Source organism: Haemorhous mexicanus, chromosome 10 (genome assembly GCF_027477595.1).
Source record: "Haemorhous mexicanus isolate bHaeMex1 chromosome 10, bHaeMex1.pri, whole genome shotgun sequence".
Classification (NCBI taxonomy): domain Eukaryota; kingdom Metazoa; phylum Chordata; class Aves; order Passeriformes; family Fringillidae; genus Haemorhous; species Haemorhous mexicanus.
Window position 1 is genome coordinate 20,058,414 of NC_082350.1, and position 21,733 is coordinate 20,080,146.

Genomic DNA, 21,733 nt, shown 5'->3' on the forward strand with positions numbered 1-21,733 from the left:
CTTTTATTCCCCCTGTTTAAAACGTAAGGTCTCGCAAATTAAGAAGCTACAGCCTGTCTAGGTCTTATACCAGTCAGTCTCTGATTCATCAGAGAATCTCCTTGGTAACTAGCAGTTCCTCTCTGATGATTTGCTACTAAAAAGCTCTCCCAATTTAAAGATAAAACACAGTGAAAGCAGAAAGAGGAGCTACACTCTATAGATACCTTATACAGAAACATATGCCTTGTGTGCACGCAGCTATACTGGATATTTTCTGATGTGTGTGGGAAGCAGCCTCTCTGTGAGACAGCCTGGTATTACCCTACGGATGGCAAATGTGCCCCAATTGCCTCATCTCTGCTAGAAATCCTTTTTGCTGCTCCGGGGTCAGTAACCCCATCTGCAGGGTAAATAATCCCCCAGGAGAAGATGAGGTTGGCATTTAACGAGGGGCTCAGCAGTTCATGCTTTAATAAGCCAGATTTCTGCCTTGTGTGGGACTGATTGCCAAGCAGAGGGATTCAGAGATGGGGTGCCTTTCTGCAGGAGGTGTGCCTGGTGTGTTTGATGCTGCCTGCTTGCCCTCTGGCTCTGGTAACGAGCCCCTGCTGCCTGACACCCTCCTCACACATAGCAAAGTGCTGCCTCTGCTCTGGTGTTTGCTTAAGCTGCAGGGAAGGTGCTCAGTGAAGATTTTTTTCCCTAGGAATCAGTATTTCTGGAAAAGTTGGTCCAAGGTGAGGCTAGGAACGCTCTGTGTTTGAAATAGTAACTGTGCTCAGAAAGCCAGTGTGAGTGAAGGATGCTGGAGGCCAATAAAGCTCTGTGGTGAGATTTGCCTGGGGTTCCTCAGGCATGAGGGAATGGTTTTGGGCTGGAGGTGACTGTTCATGTTGTGCATGTCTGGTGCACCTGCAGCCAGAAAGCTCCGACTCCCTGTGAATGCTGAGTCTGTGCCAGCAGGACTGTCCTGCTCTGGGTGGGATTTTCTGTGGCACTGAGCCCACCAGCACAGTGAAGGGGACATCAAATTCTAAATGAGTGGAACCAAGCTGTTTCCAGTTCTTTTTCCCAGATAAAGCAGGAATTCACATCACTCCTAGACTTCTCTTGCAACGCCCTTCCAGCAGCCCTTGGCAGAAGTGAGCAGAGGATGAAGAGCAAGACAGGTTCACACTGGCAACCCACATCCTTCTCTGTATTTCCTCACTTGCCTTATGTTCCATGGCACCAATTCCTCTGAATCACCACAACAAACAGCAACAAAGCACCCAAATCCGTGAGATGTTTTTCCATTCCTGCAGGAGGGTTTTGAGCTCACTGTGAAAGCTTGCCCAGCTCTGGGAAGCACCAGCAGCTGCAGTGTGGCTCTTCCAGGCAGCAAGGAGACCATACTCCATGGATGTCACCAATTTGGGACCAAATCTGTGCTCCCATTAGGTGGTGTGGCACCTCTAATATCTGAGCAGGAGAGTTCCAGCATCTGGAGTGCTCTGCCTGGGGGGGCTGATCCAGCCCTGCTTAGATTCAGGGTCTTTAATTTTAGCAGGAAAAAACTTGAATGTAAATGTGCTGCCCATACCAGCAAAGCCAAAAGTGCTCAAACCTACATTTATCAAGGAATATGAGTGACAATAAACTGGTTCTGATAAATGAGGGCTGATATATTCAAGCTGATTTTTGATGCAATTGAACATGTCAGGAACACGACCTCATTCTGGTTAAGGGATGAGTTTTTAGATAATCAAAGTTCTGATAAGCAAGGCCTGCCTTCCACCTCAGTCAGGAAGAAAAGGGGAGATTGATGCTCATCCTTCCCCTTCCTGCTCTCCTGCTGCCACTGTGGGTGCTGAGCCTTGGCATGGGCAGGTGAGACCTTGCTGTGTGGGGTCAGGTGCTGCTGTTTCAGGCTTGAAAGGAAATTACAAGGGGAAGCCTCTACTCCACCTCTCTCCTGCCTTTAAATTTCCTTCCTGAAGCTTGGAAGCCTTTGCTGCTATCAGATCTGTGAGGCTGTGCCTCTTGGAGGGAGGGAAGCAGATGGAGCCCCTGACAGGAGGGATGTCTGCAGGTATGTCCTGGCTGGCTTCATCTCCAGGATCCCCTCATGGAGAGAAGGACAGAGAGAGGTGAGGTCCAGCAGCACTGCCACTCAGTGCCATTCTGTCACCAGAAGCCACCAGACTGGGAAAAGCAGGACCACTTTTGTTTTACCCAGGGGCAGCAGGAGCTCATCTCCCCTGGGGGAGCCTCAGAGCAGAGCCTGGGTGCCATGCCCACCCCCCATAACTCTTCTTGAGCAGGAGATGCTCCCTCAAAGCCTGTCCTGACCTGTGGAGACAGGGAGCAGACCTGAAGATGGACTGATTACCTTTGCTGAACCTCTGGAGCAGCCAGATCTCAACTTTTGTGTGTTACATTTTATTGGCAGCATTGTGACTTGGACCATGTCATGGGGAGAAGTGGAAAAGCATCAAAACCTGCTGGTTCCTCACCTCCCACCTGGTGCCTGCATCCTTCCCTTGGCTTCCCTCAGACAGCATCTCCTCAGCTGGGCTATTGCCCACCCTGCCTGGGTTTGGTGACAAATTGATATTTGTAGATATAAAAACAGAGCTCATGTGCAGTGCTCTGCTCTTCCCATCTCCTTTGCAATGTCTCTATTTTGGGAAGTGGAACAAAGGTGTCTGCAGCTATTTATGGCAGGGGAAGGTGCACAATGCCTTCAGCCTGGGTGGGCACTGACCCTGGCTGAGGGTGATGTGAGGTCCCTGCCATCAGAGATGATGGTGTTTTTTTTCTGCTTTGCTGTGTCTCCTCTTTTATTTCAATTGTTGGCCTAATGCTGAATAAGATATGAACTTAAAGGACAGTTAATGGAAAAAAAAAAAGAAAACGTGCAAAGCCTTGGCAAGTATTTTTTATGAATTGAATCTCTTGAGATGAAAGCTTCATTACTGTGAAACAATGAACCTGCTACACTTTTAGTAGTACAAATGGGTTTCATTTGTATTAGGAAGATACAAGCTTATTATTTTTAGTTTGTTCCTGTAGTACCAGGAATGTTTAATGTGATAATCAATGTAATTGAGGAACTGAAAGTACAGAAAATTGCAGCACTCTCAGAAGTGGTAACAACTGCAACAGCAGCATGGCCACAAGGTCTGGGACATGGGTACAGGGGTGCTTAAAACAGACTCCTGTCCCAAGTGTGGATGATCCATGATCCCTGGTTGTGCTGGGATCTGTGGGAGGACAGGGCAGCCCTTGGAACCTGGTGGGATGTTCCCAGTCCTGAGCACCCAGCAGGAAGCTCAGAGCTGTGGGATGCACTTGGGATGGCTCTTCTGGAAGGACAAAGGGAAAAGGAGTTTTTGCTTTTGTCCCCAAACCCGAGGACTTGGAAGAGGAAGTTTCCCCTATTGGGATCTGGTGGGTAAGGATATTTGGGAGCAAGACTGACTGCAGAATTTGGCACCGAAGTTTGAGCAGGTCTCTACTGAGGATTTGCAAGGCTGGATAGGTCACAATTTGGCCAGTTTGGCTTGTTATTCTTTCCTTTTTTTCTCCCCAGGAATAGCAAAAGGCACACATTTGACACCAAAAACCTACTGTCAAATTCCCAGCTCCTCTTCCTAAGTACAAGGTGGCTAAAGATTTTCAATTAAATGCTTCAGAGCCCTTAACACAGAGAAAACACAGCATTTCCTCTCCAGGCCACTGCTCACAAACTGTGGTGCTATTTTGTGAAACTTTCACTCCAGGAACCCAGCAGGAGGCACCCACCACACAACTTCAGCCTGAAATCTATGAAAATCTTGAGCAGCAAACTCATAGGTTGGTCACCTACAGCCCAGCCCATGGAGATCCTACTCCAGCTTTGGAGAGCTGCTGATTCCATGTACCAAATCCAGCCTTTCCTGCACCTTCAGGCAATTTCCCTCCTCATTGCATTCCCTCCTTGATGCAGCTGGGGTTTTTTGTGATTTACTGAGTATGTTAGACCATGGAAGAGGAGGAGGGGAGGAAGGCATATCCTTGTGTGTGCCCTGGCAGCTGCCCCTGGGGCAGGGAGGCTGTGTGGGGCAGTTGGGCATCAGCCTGGGTGGTGATGGGTGAGGAGAAATGCACAGAACCCAGGGCAGACTAAATATATTTTAAATGCAGCCTGTGAAGCTGCTAAATTCAGAGCAAGTCTGAAAGAAACAACAGCTTGCAGAGGTGCAGCCAGGTTTGTTTTCAGCCTTCTCCATTTTAATCTGTTTCATTTAGAGGAGGGAAATTTTCTATGTTAGAAAAGTTGCTTTGTTCTGGTGGTCTCTAATAAATCATGGCTGTAGACACCTGAAAGTGTTTGGTGCCCTCTGGAAATTCTCTTTTGCCATGCCAGGACAGGCTCCCAGCTGGCAGCATTGGAGCTGGTGCCCAGCCTTGCCCCACAGTGCAGGGCTTCCTCCCTCTGCCAGTCTTGAACAGATAACACAGAGGAACAAGGTTTGTCCACTGAATGAACTCACCATGAGTCAGATTTAAGCCTCTGCAATCAGAGTGTGTTTTGGGGAAATGTCTGAAGGCAGAGCTGAAAGTGGTGATGCATGGGCTGTGGTGTTCATGCTCATAATGCAATTGCTTACATTACAAAGCAATTATCAGAGTTTTAAATTCCAATAGCATTTAGAAAGGCATACATGCTCGGGGGTTTTCCATTTGCAGTGATGTTTCTTTTATTGTACCTACTTGCCTAGTAACTTCACTGTTTTGAACACATCAAAGCGCGTTGGAAATCTATTTGTGATCTTTGTTGAAAAACAAAGGCAATCCTGCCAGGTCCACACGGAGCACTTGCTCTGTCACAAGTGGCTCCTAAAGCCCAGTTTAGGTTTTGTGAGGTTTAATGAGGTAAAACCCCCTGTACAGTGTTTCCTGCTCCCTTTGGCAGCACATCCTTCAGCTGGGGCAGCATGCTTCAGTGCTCTCTCTATCACTGCAGTGCCATCAGCTTTTCCCTATCTGCCCAACTCCTCCAGGAGCAGCAGTCACTCTTGCAGTAAATTTTCACCTGGAATAGCACATTATTCTTACTTGGCCTGCTCCTGGTGCTCTGCAGACAGGCTGAGGGGGTGGGAAGGGCAAACCTTCTCCAGCAGCTGCCGGAGATAAAGTTTCTGGCTGATAATTTGAGGTGGTGCCATTTTGGCTAGCAGGGCTCTGGACAGCCACAGTCCAGCCCAGGAGGGCCAGAACTGAACTGGGACCCACTGGAGGAGGTGACTCAGACAACCCTTATCATTTAGCAAGGGGCTCTCTGCAGAGAGGAGGATGTTTGAACCTGCCAATTCTGCACCTCCCAGCAGTGCTGCAGTTTCCTCAAACAGCATCAGCAGACTAATGGTTTATCACCATTTATCAGGTGCAAAATGCATGTGAAATTGTAATTTCCATAGTAACCACAAGCATCACCTTCCCATGCAGGCATTGGAATGTCAGGATACTTGAGAGTACCCCATGTACCTGTGTCCTTGTGTGAAGGAAGCACATCCTCTTCTGGCAGCCAGCCTTTTGTTCTTGGGCTTCCACTGCTTGGCATACAAGCATTTGTAAAGCCTTGATTACTCATCAGTACCCCTGCACTAAACACATGCTTCTGTAATGTCTTTAAGGTTATGTGGAATTCTATTTGCAATCCCTTTGATAAAAAAAAAATATTACACAAACCACTTGCTGCTAAATCTGGCTGTCAGCAAGCAAATGCCAGAAACCAAAATGACTATTATTATTACTGCTATTTGCACCATTCCAAAACCCATTAATTTGCTTGTTGCAGTGTTAGGTAATGAACACTTCTGCAGCAAGGTCACACCTCCATTTTACATCAAATAACTATCTTTACTCATGTTTGATATATGAAGCCTATTTCTTGCTTAGGGCATAATGTTTTATTAACATTATTTTCCTTTGTTCTTTCTTACAGATTGTCTATTATGACTCTAAAGATTGCCTGCATGACATCTCTTTTTAAATTCAATGCATAATTACATAAAACAGAAATTCATTTGATGCTACATTAATAAATCTCTCATAATTTTCTTTGAACAGGGAGGCACTCTGCTATTATTTACCAGAAAACATGGATTTAGTTAAGCTTCATGGAATTTTGCTATCATTGACACACGTATTGGATATGGGCACAGCAATGAAGGAAATAATGTCAAGGCAAACTGTTCAGTTCTAGCCAAAAAGACTGATGGAAAGAGTAAAAATAGTAGAGGTATGAAATCAAGAAGTACTGAAATAAGTGTCTGGCATGGGAACTTGCAGGGAGGGTTCACTGCAGCTGCAGCTGTGCCTGGCTGAGTGTCAGCCTGGGTTAATGTGCAAGGTGACAGATGCCTTGGGAACAGGAAATGCTGAGGAGCAGAGCTGGTGTCCCTGGGCCAGGTTTGCTGGTGGAGCTGAGCTGCTCTCAGGTGTCCTTGGAGCATCAGTGACTTTCTGCAGCTGTGGCTTTGGCGCTCCTCTCCAAGGATGATGGTGCAATCCTACACCTTCACAAGAAAGGTGCCACCTCTCCTCCTGGCAGCACAGTTTTGATCTACTGACCCTATCCTGCTTGATCTGCTTCACCCACTTCAGCTGGTCTTGGCTCACCTCTGACTCTTTGAGCCAAATTTTCCCCTCATTGGCAGTCACCACCACCCATCGCTGGACTTCTCGGTGCTGTCAGCCACCATGTCCAGGTGCTTCTGGTTACCCCAGCTCCTCCTCCAGCAGGGCTGCTCCTAAATACCACACAGGTGACCTTGAGTTGTAATTTCACTGTCCCCTTGCTGTGGCTGAAGGAGTCTTAAGCATCTTCACAACCATTATAGGATGCTCTGTGCAAGGACAGAGAAGGAAAGAGGACCTCGCACCCTGAACTTTGAATTTGCAGGAGGTAAGAGCTGCTGTTACTGTTTTGTGGATAGAAAACCTGCTGGCTGGCAGATATTAAGTGTTTGGCTCAAGGTCACAGTGAGTATCTTTGAAGTCACTTGATAAGCACTTTGTTCTCAGCAAAGGATGTGCCTTGGGCTGTGATCTTATCCCGTAACAAAAGCTGAGATCCGTTCCTCCTCGTTTATTCTAGTCTGGTGGTATAAGTTGCTCACAGTTAATAATAAGGAGAAGGCCATTAATTGTGCCTTCTGATATATGTTTTTAATTTCTTTATTCATAATGAGCTCATTGCTGCAGCAGCAGGAGTGAAATATGTGATACTACTGGAATTTCTTTGCAATTCAGCATTAATTAATGTCCACTTCTCACACAACGTTAATAATAACGTGCCTAACGTTTCAGAGGCTGCTGTGGAAAATTCTCCTCTAGCTGGCAAGAGCTGAGATTTGCATTTTAGCCTTTTGTTTAAAAATGCCTCTGAAGGACTTTGAGGTATTAGAGTGAAGTTGGCTGTAGCACCCCTGTCCAACCCAGCACAACGTAATCAGAGTTCTGGTCTGTCTGCTCCCCTTGTCTCTTCACATTTACCAGTTGGTGCAGGGAAGGACACCTCGTTTCCACAGAGGCCATGATGAACTTTTTGTTAGGAGAGCATGTCTGTCAGCCCTTATTTCTGCTCTTCCAGCAGAGTTTTGGGTAACTCACTGTGGCACTTGCTACCTCTGACATCATTTGTGCCCTCTTGTGTGGGATGGGCTCTTGGGTCTGTGTGGTGATTTTCCTCACCTGTCTGTTGTAATAACAACATGCTGCATATTTTGCTGGTCTTTGTCCCTCTGGAGGATTAGACATGTCACTTAGACTGGCCATCCAGGGATAAAAATATGCCACTAAAATTAAGTTGCTGTTTGCCTATACTGTGAGATTTGTGTTAATGCCATCACAAGGTTAAACCCGTTTCTTCACAGGTTAAAGAGGATGGATTTAGTGGCCTGAAATGTTGATTTTTCAGCATACCTTGTTGTTGTTTCATGCATATTCATCTCCTCATCCCTGTCCAGGGAAAAGGAGGGGCTGGGTGTTGACCTGTGGCTTTTGGTAGAGACTGGGGAACAGTCAGACTGATGGCTCATGGCTTACAAACATAGTGTATACCTCTACATTTAATGATATCCCCAGTTTAGCAGGAGGACTGGGCAGATTTTAGGCCCTCAGCACCACAGTGAATGCCTCTGCTGTGAGGATGAAAAGAGTAACTTGCTGTCAGAAGTCAAAGGTTGTTGCATTTCCTATTCCTGACCCTTTAAAGTATGATGTGACCTTCAGCATACACAGAGAGCTGAGAAATTCATAAATGCACACAGATTTAAAATGCTGCTTGCTTTTCTGAGAGCCCTGTCAGGCTGTTGTGGGAGTGGGATGATGTTGCCTGGTAAACTTGGGAGTTTCTGTGTGACCTTGCTGCTAAAAGCTTCCTCTTGTGGCACCAGGGGATAACACTGAAATTGTGCATGGACCCTAAATTTTTGTTGGTTTTAGGCTGCTGAATGAGCAGATGTGGAAACTGCTGCTTCACTTTGCATGCTTGGAATGGCATTCCCAAAAGCTCCTGCCATGGCCCAGGTTGGAAGCACCCTTGTCTAAGGGCAGCCTGGGGATGGAGCAGCCTGTGGCGTGGAGGGGTGCATGAGAGGTGTGTCACCTTGTCCCCATGATTATCTCTGACACCTTGCCTTGTGCACCCTGTGTGTCTGAGCTGGAGAAGCAGCTTTGCTGGCTGGGACAGGAGCAGCTGGGAAGTCCTGCAGCCCAGCAAGAGCCACTTCTTTGCTGTTTCTTTTCCAGCCCTGCTTTGCTGCAGGCTGGAGCTCACCCAGTGCTTGTGAAAGCAGGGATCACAAAGCCAAATCCTGGATAGGCTGTGGAATGGGAATGGGGAGGCACTCTGAGGTCTCCATGCACAGGGGATGTACCAGGGACTGTTTGGCTGCTTTGCCCCATGAGGGTAGTTGGGGAAAACTGCTCCTTTTGTGCCTCTGCACTGTCACATTGGAGAGAAAATGGGAGGTGACTGCACTGTCACATTGGAGAGAAAATGGGAGGTGACTGCACTGTCACATTGGAGAGAAAATGGGAGGTGACAATTATTGCAGTTCCCCTCCCTTGCTTGCCAAGTCTTGGCAGGGACGTGGCACTCGTTGTCACAGCCAAGCCTGCCAATTCCTGACCCTCCAGCTTTGGTGGGAAAGCTCCAAGGGAGGGATGCTGGATCCTGCCTCACTGAGCTGCCATTAGGAAAGTTCCTTGGTTTTGTGTCTAATTTGGAATATGTGCAGATCTTGGTCAAGATGTGAAGAGCACTAATTACTGAGGGTAATGGCCTCAGTGTCCCCATGTTGCATCTGACTTTAGGATTAAGTGGGAGGCTAAATACAAATTCAGGTGGTAGCACAGGCTCTTCAGTAATTTACCATTTCACTCACAAATGTGCTTTGCAGAAAAATAACTACTTTAAACCTTTCTCTTTGCTACACCCACTGACAAATATAGCTCTGAATCAGTATAATGCTGTCTTTCCAAAGCTCCCATTCACATCTGTCTGTGCTGAATTCACACGCTGAAGTTTTCACAAAGGGATGAATTGCTAAAATTCCCAATGAATGTGGTTATCAGAGAGGCTGTTCTAATAAAAATAATATACATCAGCAGAGCTGGCAGGTTTTTACTGGGGCAGTTCTTCATTGAGTCCAGAGTAGATGCTGTGTGATGAATCTCAGTGCTGCCACTCTTGGTCCTAATGGTGTGAACAGCCATTCAGCTCACACACCAGCAGAGCCCTTCAGTGGCTGGTGGTTTTTGGCATCATGCTCAAGTGTTCTCCAGCCTTTCCGGTCTTTTCCAGTCTCTGACTAATTCACCAACTCTTTTATAATGCATGTGTTCCTCCTGCAATGTGTCTTTTAATGGCTGATGTTCAGTCTTTTATGATGTGTGCTGCCTGCTCTCAGTGCAGGGCGTGAACCCCACTGCAGACACCTGGCTCCATCTCCAGAGTTCCAGGTAACACTTGGTTCTTAGAACACCTGTGGGGTTTGTTTTATAGCTCTCCCTTTCAAAACTTTTTGAGCTGTATTCCTTTCTGCCTTTCACAGACAGTTATAGCTCTAGGCTGAACTGGAGACCAAGAGACAAACCAAATTCTGTGGGGCTTTTGTGCAGAGTACAACTGGTTCATTCATTATAGAGGGTGCTGCTGATTGTTGAGCCACCCCCAACCAGCTGGGGATTTCTTGAGCACCACGGTTTGTCTCATGGAGACACCCACAGCCTGAGGCTGTGAGTCCACAGCTTCAATGTTTGCTTGCTATCAGGATGACAATGACCTTGTTTCCCTGGCTGGGTTGAAGCTGTCACTGTGTCTCGCAGGGTGCACACAAGCAGGAATTTGGGAACAGCCTGTACCTGGGACTGGTGCTTGTGCTCCTGTGCAGGACCACTGGACCTTAGTCCCACTGTGCCAGCTTCACTCTGGAGGTGATGGAAGGGTTTTTTATATTTCTTCTTTTAAAGTATCTATTGCTGATCTTATGTGTCAACAAACTCAAGTGTTTGCAGCAGAGATAATATCTTACTGAGTTGTTTTGCATCAGTGGAGATCTCAGCAAAACCCCAAAAAAAAGAATAAACTTTTTTATTCTAGAGAGTTTGGTGAGACCTGCACCAGCTTTGTCTAATACTAACCTTGCAAGAAGTCCTTGGATGATGTGAACTGGCTGTTATTGCTAGCAGAGAAAATAAAGTTGCAGCAGTTTATACCAGCTGAGTACCTGGTCATTATAGCTCATGTTGTGGAAGCACAGGTTAAAATGGTCATTCATCTTTGATCCCTCAGCAATGTGAGAGTCTGTAGTAATATCTAAGATTAAGGTAATAGCTCAAATTTTATATACAGCCTGCTAAACTCTGTACAAAATGCTTCACCTCAGAGCGGGAAGGGCTGCACGTGCAGTGTGGAGAGGATCTCCCCCCCTGCCTGCCTCTGCTGGGTTTTTAAACCTCTGTGTGTGTGTGGTGGCCTGAAAGTCTGACTGGGCACCCACAGTGCTGTGAGTGCTCTGAGCTGGAGGCTGGCACTGCTGGCCCCAGCACTGGTGTTTCCAGATAAAAAGTATAGTGAGGAGGGGGTACCACATCTTTATGGAATTACCCATACTTTGGGAGCAGACATGGAGCCAGGCTGCATTTGAGAGACAATATAAACAGTCATGCAAGACTGGAGGCGGTGGCTTTGCTGTTGCTCATGTTTCCAGGTGACTTTAATTACAGTCCCATGCAGGGGAGGGTGTAAAACACAATGGCACAAATAAACAAAACCATCCAGCTAACAGGAGGCACAATTGCAGGTTCTTAGTTTCTAATCCAACATGCTCCAGCCCATGTTTCTAGGTTCCCTGTGTGTTAATACAAGTCTTTAAAAAAGCAATTAATGAGAAGGATTTCAAATGCCAGAGCAGAAAGTTACAGAGACCAGCAGCCAGCTAAGTTTTAGGTGTCTTGGCCAAGCCTGAGATTGCTCACCAGGCTTCAGTGGAGTGCTGGATAGAGGGTTTGCCCTGGGAGAAAAACTGTTTGTCTGACCATCAAGAGAAAACATAATTCAGACTGCAAAGCAGAACAGAATGAATTTTTGTAGCTTGCTTGCTGAAATCTTTTTCTTTGAAAGTCAGCCCTGGTGTTGTGAAGGAGATAGCAAAAGAATGGATTTGGTAAAGGTTGGGGTGCCTCAGTGATGAATGGAAATTTTCTTCCCTCTCAGCTTGCAGTAGTAATTCTATGTATCTGTTCATAGGTTTCTCAGAAAACTCTTTTCATCCTTCCAGCAATATTTGATGCCCTATGTATCCTGCAGACTGCAGAAAATGTTTACTCTGTCTTGTTTGCCTTTCTCCCAACAATGCACACACACAAAGGACAGTTTTGAACTGTTTGTGCCTTTTGATTGACAATAAAAATCTTTTGCTATGAATTCTGGCAAAAAGTTCATGGTCCTCAGAATGATTTACAGTTAATTCTTGTTTCATTTGCATGACTAAACAGTGGTTCTGCATCACTTCATTACAAAAAATTTGCAGAGCTCCATTGTTGGAGAAAAAGCCAGCAGTAAATCCTGCTTCCATGTATGATTAAATTGCTTTAAGCTAAAAACCACAATAGGAACAATTGTGTTTTGAGTTGGAAGGGACCTTAAAGATCATCTTGTTCCAACCCCTGCCATGGGTAGGGACACTTTCCACTAGCCCACGTTGCTCAGAGCTACATCCAACCTGGCCTTGGACACTTCCAGGGATGGGGCATCCACAGCTTCTCTGGGCAGCCTGTGCCAGGGCCTCACCTTCCTCAGGGTCAAGAATTTCTTCCCAATATCCAATCTAAACCTGTTCTTTCATTTTAACACCGTTCCTCCCTGTTCCTTGTCTCCATTCCCTTGCTGGGGGTCCCTGTGCATCCCTTGCAGGCCCCTTTAGGCACTGGAAGGAGCTCTGAGGTGTCCCCAGAGCCTCCTCCTCTCCAGGCTGAGCAACCCCAATCTCTCAGCTGTCCCCATAGCAGAGGGGCTCTGAGCATCTCCCTGGGCTCACTCCAACAGCTCCTGGTCATGTTGAGGACCCCAGAGCTGGGTGCAGCACTGCAGGTGGGGTGTCAGGAGAGCAGAGTGGAGGGGGACAGTCATTGCCAGGTCATGTGCAACTCCTTGTCAACCAGCACTCCCAAGCCCTTCTCCTCAGGGCTGCAGATGCTTTTTATCCCTTCAAATGCAGCCTTAGGTGAGAGGAGACAGTGAGGCTTCCAGGCCCAGAAGGATCTGGGTGTGGATGGTGGGAACAATGGAAATGTCTTTGTGTGAGAAACAATCCAAGTTTCTCTCAGCACAGTGATGTGAAACACTGGTGATTCACTGCTGGAGCTTCCTGCCACATCCAAAGCATTGCCATGAATTATTTAGCAAGCCTAATTGAATGTAATTTTGCTGTTGGAGATAAGTAGCCACTAAGCTTAAAAATCAATTTGCCTACGTCACAGACCTGGTATCCCTCAGAGCTGGCTTGGTGCCAGTGCTGCCTCCATGCTGCAGTTTCAGGCCCTTCTTTTGGTGTTAGTTTGGCCTGGGATGTCCAACAGCCCACGGCTCCCTGGGGTTTTGCATGCAGCAGGATTTTCAGTGACACACAGCTCAGGCATTTCCTTGTCCTTTCTGGAGGATTTATGATGTCTTGGGGCAGTGTGGCACACACACCCAGTTCACTGAGGGGTGCACAAGGGCTGGAGCTTGCCCAGAGCAGCTGGCAGGACTCACAGGGGATGTGCCATGGAACTTGAGTGAGTGGAAGCAAGCCAGGAGGTAACACAGCTGAAAGTATCTCTGCAGTGGGAGATGGAAGCACTGCAAAGGGGTTGGGTAGGCCAAGAAACCCAGATTTGGTCTATTGAGGTCAATATCATCTACTGGGGATTAGGTAGGATCAAGTAATTAATGAAAAGGATAATTCATACCAGTTTTCTAATCCCTGCAGATAGTGTAGATGACACACTTCTGCTTCTGACCCTTCTAGATATGTTTTCATTGTAAAGATGTGCAGGGAGGGAAAGAATGGGCAACAGGCTGCAGAAGCTGTCATTAACTCTCTCCAAGTGGAATTTTTTCAGTGGAATTTTTTGCTTCAATGTTGCTCAGACTTTTCACAACAATGTCCTAAGTGAGAGTGATGTTTTTGGTTGCAGAATTTTTTGTTTCAGAACTTCCAAAATTGTTTCTCGCTCTGATTTAAAGCTCACAAGATACTTGTGTTTCAATAATTTCAATTAAACTCTTGGACTCTGTTTTGAAATAGTTTTCTAATTTTAAAATATCCCTTAGTTTAAAAAAACCCGTATTTTAAAATATTTAAAGCAGACTTGACATGAAATGTGGATTTTATTAATTACATGGAAAACCCTTTTTGGATCAACTGCAGCTAAATTTTTCTTCTCTGACCTATGTTGTTCATCAGACTGGAAACTCCATTATCTGTCCATTTCCACAAGGAATGTTGGATGCTCAGCAAATGGAAGTGCTGATCTCCAGAGATGGGTGCTGCTCCTGCCAGTGCCCACCCTGGGCCCAGAGCTGGGAGAGGGCACAGCTGGGCTGCCCACAGGAGGGTTTGCTCTGGGAATCCCTGCTGGGAGCTGCAGCAGAGGTGGGGTGCTCCAGGGCACAGCTGCATCGCCTTCCCTGCCAAAGCAGCTCTCAAAGGTGCCAAGGGAGCAGAGCCCGAGTGCTCTGCTGCTTGCAGTCTCAGTGGGGCTGTCTAAGGTTGTTCCCCACCTTGTTCTCACTTTTACTGCTGAAACATGATCCTGCAAAGGACTCCCCTGAAGGGCCTGGAGCCGTTTAGAGAGAGATTTCTGGGTGCACATTGCAGGGCTCGTCCCTGCCACTGTCCTGGTGTCCTCCAGTGGAGGACAGGATGAGAGGGAGCAGGGAGGGCTGTTCTGGGTTTTTCTGGAGCAGGTGCCCAAGCAGCCAGAGTCTGGCAGGAAGTAAAAAGAAGAAGAATTGGAGAAGGTGGGAGAGGAAACTGTAATGGCCCCAGTCCTGTATTCATAGATCCATGGCTGATTAGGATTGTTCTGAAGAGCTAATGCGAGGTTGAAGCTCCAGGAAATCAATCCACAGGCATTTGTGCATTGATCTGTTTGGAAACATTAACCTGAGGAATTTCTCCATCTACATTTGTTTTTGTTTGGGTGCATGTTCACAGGGATTGATTTTCCTAAGATCTGAGCATTGAGTCGGGTGTTTTTCTGGATGCACTGCTTCAACCTCAGCCTTTGTAAGGAGGCAACCGCTGGGATTTCACTTAATTTGGCTTTGTTTGTGAGATTCACCCACAGTAAGCAGTAGGTTTGTGCCTGTATTTTCCTCAGCAGCTCTTGAAAGGGCAGAGGGCTGTTTTGTCTGTAAGGCTGAACCGTGTTTTTACTCAGGTGCTGTGGGAAGTGGGGACCAAACCCAGCTGTGAGACAGGGTCGTGTGGCATGACACAAGGGTGGGTCCTACCCCAACAAAACACAGTGACCCCTTGACAGGTAAAGGAGACTGAAGTGTCATCTTTTCTTAGGGAAACTACTGTGTCTAGGTACATAAGTTGTGCATGTAAAGGTATATGTGTGCTCATGTATTTTCTTATCAAACTGCTTTGTTTTCCTCTGGCCATAGAGGAATGAGAGTGAAGCCTTAGGAAAGGTGAAAGCCAGGTGCCCCAATGCTCTGCAATTCTGGTGAAAACATTTTTGGGGAGGGAAGGAGGTCCCAAACTGCACCAGAGGACTTCAGCAGAGGCTCTCTATTCCATCTGCAGGGTGGTGGTGCTGCCTGCCTTCAGCTCATCTCACAAGGGTGCAGGCACACCTGCCCTTTGCAGTGCCTGTCTGCCAGTGCCAAGCCCCATCAATGAAAGCAGTGGATAGCTGTACCCAAATTGCTAAAACAGGCAATGCTATGGGATTGTTTCCTCTGTCTTCACCCCCCCCATGGGGTCTGTGCACTGTTTGCCACTTAGCCCAGCATGGACTGCCCTAAATCACAGGGAGACTGCTCCAGAGCCAGCTGTAAGTGGAGCCACTGCAAAGTCACAGAAATAAAAGTGGCTTTGTCCCCTGCAGGCTTGGAACCTCTATACCCTGAACCTGTGCAGAGCTTGACTTGCAGGGGTCAAGTCAGAGTGAGATAAAGCACAATTCATTATAGAGTTATTTTGTATTCAGGGACTGGGCTCAGGCGCTCTGTGTTACCAAAAGCTGATAACAAATAGATATGAAACACCTTTGAAATGTTAACTTATCCTAAAAAACCTATTTCTTCAACACTTCTAAGAAGCATAAAGCTTCATCCTAGACAATCTGCTCTCTTCTCTCTATTTTAATAATCAAGAAGCATAGCATCTGTCTGGGAAGAATGCAACAAATACTTTCACTTTCACACAGCTCAGGAAAGAAGAGATGTGGCAAAACTTGAAGAAATCCCAGTTTCAAAGTACAGGGATGAACAGACAGAAGAAAAAGCTGGGAACAGAGAGGTTTCAGGCAGGATTGTGCTTCCTCCCAGCTGTCCTGTCCCATCTTTTCTCTGTGGGCTGGAAGGGGCTGCTTAGGCTGTGTCTTTCCAGGGGATGTTTTACTTTTGACTTGCATGCAGAAGCAGCCAGAAGCTCAGGTTTCTGCCATAGCAGGCTCTGTTTAGCACAATATGCACTTTCTATCCCCAGCTGCATTTTCCCTGGGCTCCCTCTGAAGTCAGGTTTGCTGCTGAACTCCTTGTGTGGGTACACTGTGACCCATTTCAGTTCAAATGAACTAGGTTAGCTAAAGCAGTGGAAAATGTAGGATTTTGCTCTTTTGCCTGGCTTTGAGTGAGATCCATTGGCTGTGGCAGAGCAGTCCCTTGGCTGGTGTAAGTCAGTGCACCTCCTTTGACTTTGATGGAGCCTCATCTCTTTGTTCCAGCTGCTGATCTCCCCTGGCATCTGGTACAATCTATCCTGTGTGGTGTTTATTTTAATAGCCTGATAAAACTATTATTCTCAAGGGGAGCTAGAGGCTGCTGGCTGTGTGTTTAGACAAATCTGCACCCATACAGATTCCATAAGTGTTTGCTTCAAAGATGTAAACACCACGTTACCCAATTAAAGGAGTGTCCTTAATAATTTATCAGGCAATTAAAACGTTCATTGCCCTTTATCCCAGAGTGCTCCACCAGTGATAAATAATCTGAACTAAGTTAAAATGCCATAATAAATGAACAGTGATGCAATGTATCAAACATAATGGGAACATTAAGGCAATGGAGGGTGGTTTGTCAAGAGTGGAAGGTATAATGCAGTTAGTGGAGCTAACTTAATTTCTGGAAATCCCATTGCTCCTGAGGAGTGGGGCATGGCAGGGGGATGTCTGGCAAAAAAAAAATTTCAGTAATATGTTCCAGGGAAAACTTACCTGTTACAAAGTTAGAGACAGTAAAGATCTCTGTCCCCAGTTATTATTAATAATCTCTTGAGAATGCCATGAGGAAAGGAAATGAGCAACTAAAAGAGAGGGATTATAGCAGAAGTGTTTTAGCTTAGCTCTGGCTGCTTGTTATAGTACAGTATTGCTTCCTACTGGTGTAATGGAAAATGCAGAAGTAAAGGGGGGATAAAGAAGGCAAAAGCTTTTGTTGCTGATTCTGATCTGGATGTTTTAAAAAAATGACCCCAGAGGTTGGGAGTCCAATTCACACTGAGCTAGAATCAGATTTGGACAGTTCATTTCCCCTTTGAAAATCTCAGTCATTATTGTAAAAATGCCAGAGCCTTGGTGGTGCCCAGCCCCTGCCTGTGCTGTTCCCTCTGCTCCTGGGGGTGTTTTGTGGTGTACCCAAAGACCTGTGGGTCATGCAAACATACAGCTGGTACATGTTGCCCTGGGGATGAAGGAGGGATGACAGTTTTGTCTTTCCTGTTTTTAATAATATCTTAAGGTAGGAGGATGATTAAGGGCCACTGTTACTGTTTTTGAAGAACTCCTCTTGAGCCCTTAAATTGTGGATATGAAAAAGAATGGGATAGAAGTGAGTGGCAATAAAAATTATGGTCCTGCAGTTCCCCTTTCCATGCTCTGAGGCTCAAACATGTCAAGTGATTTTCCTCAATGGGGAAAACCCAGACTTGACTTATTCTGTGGGCAGAGTTTTGAGGCTTCACAAATACCCACAGCTGCTTTGAGTGTGGCTGTGCAAGTGTCACCCTTTGAAAACAGGTCCCCATAAAAGGGCTCTGCCTCTCTGATCTCTCCTTGGGCACACACATCCTCTGCCATCTCAGGGAAGAAATGTCCTGCTCAAGATGCTATTCCATGCTGGCTGGGTTATTTCCCAGCCTGTACAGTCCTGCGTGATGCCTGTGGGAGCTGTGGTTAGTACTGGAGTTCTAGCACAGCATCTTGCACCAAGTGGAGCTGTGCACAGGTGTGGAGCCCCCTGCACACAGCAAGGGCAGGAAGGACCTGGGATGGGCTTTATTCCTGCTTCAGTTACTGACTTGCTGCCTAATCCTGAGCACTTTGTGCTGTTATTATTTCCCTTTGCCTATCTGGTCCCTTGTGGATGCTTTGGAGAGGGAGCAGCTGCTTGCTGCAGGACTGAGGGTGCTTAGTGCTGTCACTCTACAGCAACTCCTAACAACAGCAGGGAGGGCTGTTGGATACTGAGCTTTATATTGAGCCATTTGGAGAGGATTATATGGACTAGAACAGTGTAATGGAATGCAGGGCTCATCCTTTCCCCACCACTTGCAGTATGCACTGAATCCATTTATTTATACTGCCCCTCTTTCTCCTTCCTGTGATGCAGAGGAGAGGCAGCCCTCTGTTTCAAACTCCCCAAAGATTTCTGGGGCTAGGATCTGCTCTTTACTATGCCTAGGAAACTTTTACAGAGTTTCTGCTTCCAGCAGCACGTGGAGCTCTGCCATCCCAGCCTGCACAGCAGCATCCGTGCTGGTGCACTGCACTACCTGCCTCCCTGGAGTAATAGCCTGGGGAGCTGGACACTTCTTGACAATGCCCTGTCCTAGTTTAAAGAACAACCACATCTGTCAGGATAAAATATTTTGCTTTGTCACATCTCTTCAGGCTAATTTTTTGCTGAATAAAATTTAAGGACAAAAGACTACAATTAAACAGAAGCACAAACCACAAAAAAAACCAACAGCAAAATGAGCTTTTATAGTGATACTTTACTCAAATAGCTTTTTATTAGTTTAACTCTGCCAGCTTTTAGTTCTTTGTGGTAAGTTAAAGCAGGCATCTCCCTCTCTTAGCCCCAGAAAGGCACACAGAAAAATGGATATCCCCATTTCTGTCATCGGGTGCCTGCACGTCCTTGTGTTTTCACTCTTCCCTTCTTTGTGCAGAGGAGCATTTGGATGCTGTTCAGCCCTATGGGGGACTACAGCTGTTCTTTCTGGTCACTTGGCTGACACTTCCAGCACCTGAACTTTCCCTGGGCTCACTGTGCTTTTCCTTGCACCCTTCTCAAGACACAACAGCAAGACCTTCGTATTGTTATGAGATTTTAAAAAACCAATCCAGTCTTTTTAGGACACCCATAACTATTTTCTCTCAGCTTTAGATGCCTAAATGAAAAGTGGCTTGTGTGGTTTACTGAGGCTCCACCTCACTGTAGAGTTATAGGGACTGCTGAAGGTCCCTCTGCAGTCAGATGCTGCCAATGCTTCCTTTGTACTAGTGCTAGTCCTTGGCATAAAACTTAGAACACCTGAAACAAAGCCAGAGATCTAATATCCCATCCCCAGAAAATCAGGAAAATGTCAGCTCTAAATTTGCTGTGAAAACATTTGATTTGTGATGAATTTCTAGAGGAAAATAAAAATAAAAACTGCTGCCTTGCAGAAACCACAAGAATTTCAGTAGCTTACAAGAGAACTGTTCTTTTTGATGACTGCCTGAATCCTCCTAATGTCATATAATTTATGTTAATTAAATGCTGATGGAATCTGAATAAGCATATTGATGGAAGATGTATTTGAGATACTGTTATTAATTCATCATTCAGTAGCTAGTGTGTGAAATAATGCATTCCTAGGCTCTGATTTAGGACATTTCATTTTCAGTATTACCAAGATGTCTGTTTCCAACAGAAATAACCCTTTAATCTACTGGAAAAATCCAACCAAAGCACAGCACAACAGCAATTAAACAACAACAAAAACTCACCAAAAACCTTATTGGAGGCAGCTGGATTAAACAACTCTGAAGCAGTAATTATTTCTGCCTTTCAGAGCTATAGCATGTACTGACCCCAGTTCTCCAGGCAATGGACATAAAACAGTTATTTAAAAATAGTTAAGGCATTCAAGTATGAACAAGGAGCACCTCTGAACCCAGCAGCATGTGCTTTATTGCACCCCAAGTCTGTGTTCTGGCAAGTGTTAGGACATGGCAGCCTTTCTGGAACTGTGCTTGGCACCTAAATCCTCACTTTGGTGGTGAGAGGTGGCCAGGACTCAGCATCCTCCATCCAGGTGGGTGAGCTGGGGCTGGCTGGAAACTCCAGCTGATGGCCACGTGTCCCCCACCATGCCATGACTTTCCTGGTGCTGGAGGTGGTTCCATAGGTCATCTCTAAATGTTCAGTAAGTCTCTTTTAAATTAGTTTTGGGAGTTAGCAGTGCCTGGGGACATCACTGCTCCCATTACTCTGAGTTTTACTGGAGGAAGGGAGGCAGTGCCCCCTCCAGCAGTTACTTTCCTTTGCTGAAGGGTGGGTCTGTCACCGGTCCCACCAGCTGTGCCTAGTGACCCCGGGGAAAGGAGTGACCCCTGCACACTGAGGTTCTTCAGCCCAGGGACTGAGGAGCTCTAACCCCAAACCCAGGCAGAGACCGGGACACAAAATTCCCACCAACCCCATGTCTCTGAATGAACTTGGCTGGTTTTGTGGGATCAGGTGGAATCTGGGTCCTGGTTTTTCTGCAGAGGTTTTCAGGTGCTCGCCCAAGGCTTTCAGCTCTGTCCCCTCTATCAGAGTCATTGCCTCGGGAGGAGGGGGAGCAGAGATGCTGGCAAGAGCTCTGTTAATTCGTGAGGCTGTTCACACTTTCCCCACGGCTGCATTGAGCCCTGGGGGGGAGTTCGGGAGCAATGGAGGAACGTAATGATGAGCTTCACTGAGAGAATTACAAATGTAATAGGGAATGGAATGAGGTAAACAATGAAAACCAAGGCGAAATTTCCTACTACTGGAGCTGAACTAACTGTGGGTGCTGCTGAAGGAAGCTGTCTCACCTGCTAGCTCTGCAGGCTTTGCCACTTTCCTCACCAAGCCCATCACACGGGGCAGGCTGAGCTCTCTTTAGACCTGTGGGGTTGTTTTTCAGGTGGATCGCTGAGGGTGAGTCAGTGGGGGATTTCTGCTCACACCTGAGATGAAGTGCAATGGCAGCCTTGCCCAGCTGCTGCACAATTGGGAGTGTAATGTGGAAAGGGGTAATGCTGCAGGTTGGATGTATGGGCACACATGACAAATGTGCTCTTTCTCTGCACTGGGGAAATGCTGGTTTCACCATGCTCACAAATAACTGAAAGCATTTCATATCAGGTTTGAAATTCCAGTGACCTTTCTACTGCACCATCAAGAGAGAAATAAAAACCTGGGAAGAGATTTCTTTGAGCATCTGCACAGACAGGACAGAGGTGCTCCAGGTTGCAAACAGCCACTTTCCCCTTCTGCTCCCCAAGACTTAACAGTGCAGACTCATTCCACATTTTCCTCATAACCATTCAGATCAGTGAATTATTTAAATATTATGCTTGTGGCTTCTCAAATGGTAGCTGGAAACCTTTCTTTGGGTAATTTTGAAAAAGGTGCTTTTAGACTGCTGTGTTTTGCTAAGGAGATCCTGTATTCAGTGGGTGTGAAGGGGGTTTGAAAACAGTCTGTGTGTTTGTGTACAGCAGGGAGCAGTGGCTGCTCACCTGAATTCCCAGTTCAGACTGTGCTGGGGGGTGAGTCTAACTACCCCAAAGATCAGAGGTGCCTGTGTATAAGCTGCTGCTGGGCTGCTTTCTGCTAATGATGGTGTCTGGCCCAGCAGTTATAACTCATGCACTGGTCTGTGTAGGAGGCACAAAGCTGGAAATTCTCAGGAACTGCTCTTTGCCCCCACCAAATCTGTAGGATTGGCTGAAAAAGGCCCTCACAGGAGACATGGCCAGG

General features: G+C 46.5%; 1 protein-coding gene across 5 annotated transcripts in view; it reads right to left on the reverse strand.

The window, feature by feature from the left end:
* The window catches only part of LOC132331866 (calcium-activated potassium channel subunit beta-2), a 135,456-nt gene that overhangs the window by 50,534 nt on the left and 63,189 nt on the right, over positions 1-21,733 (reverse strand). The window lies entirely within an intron of this gene.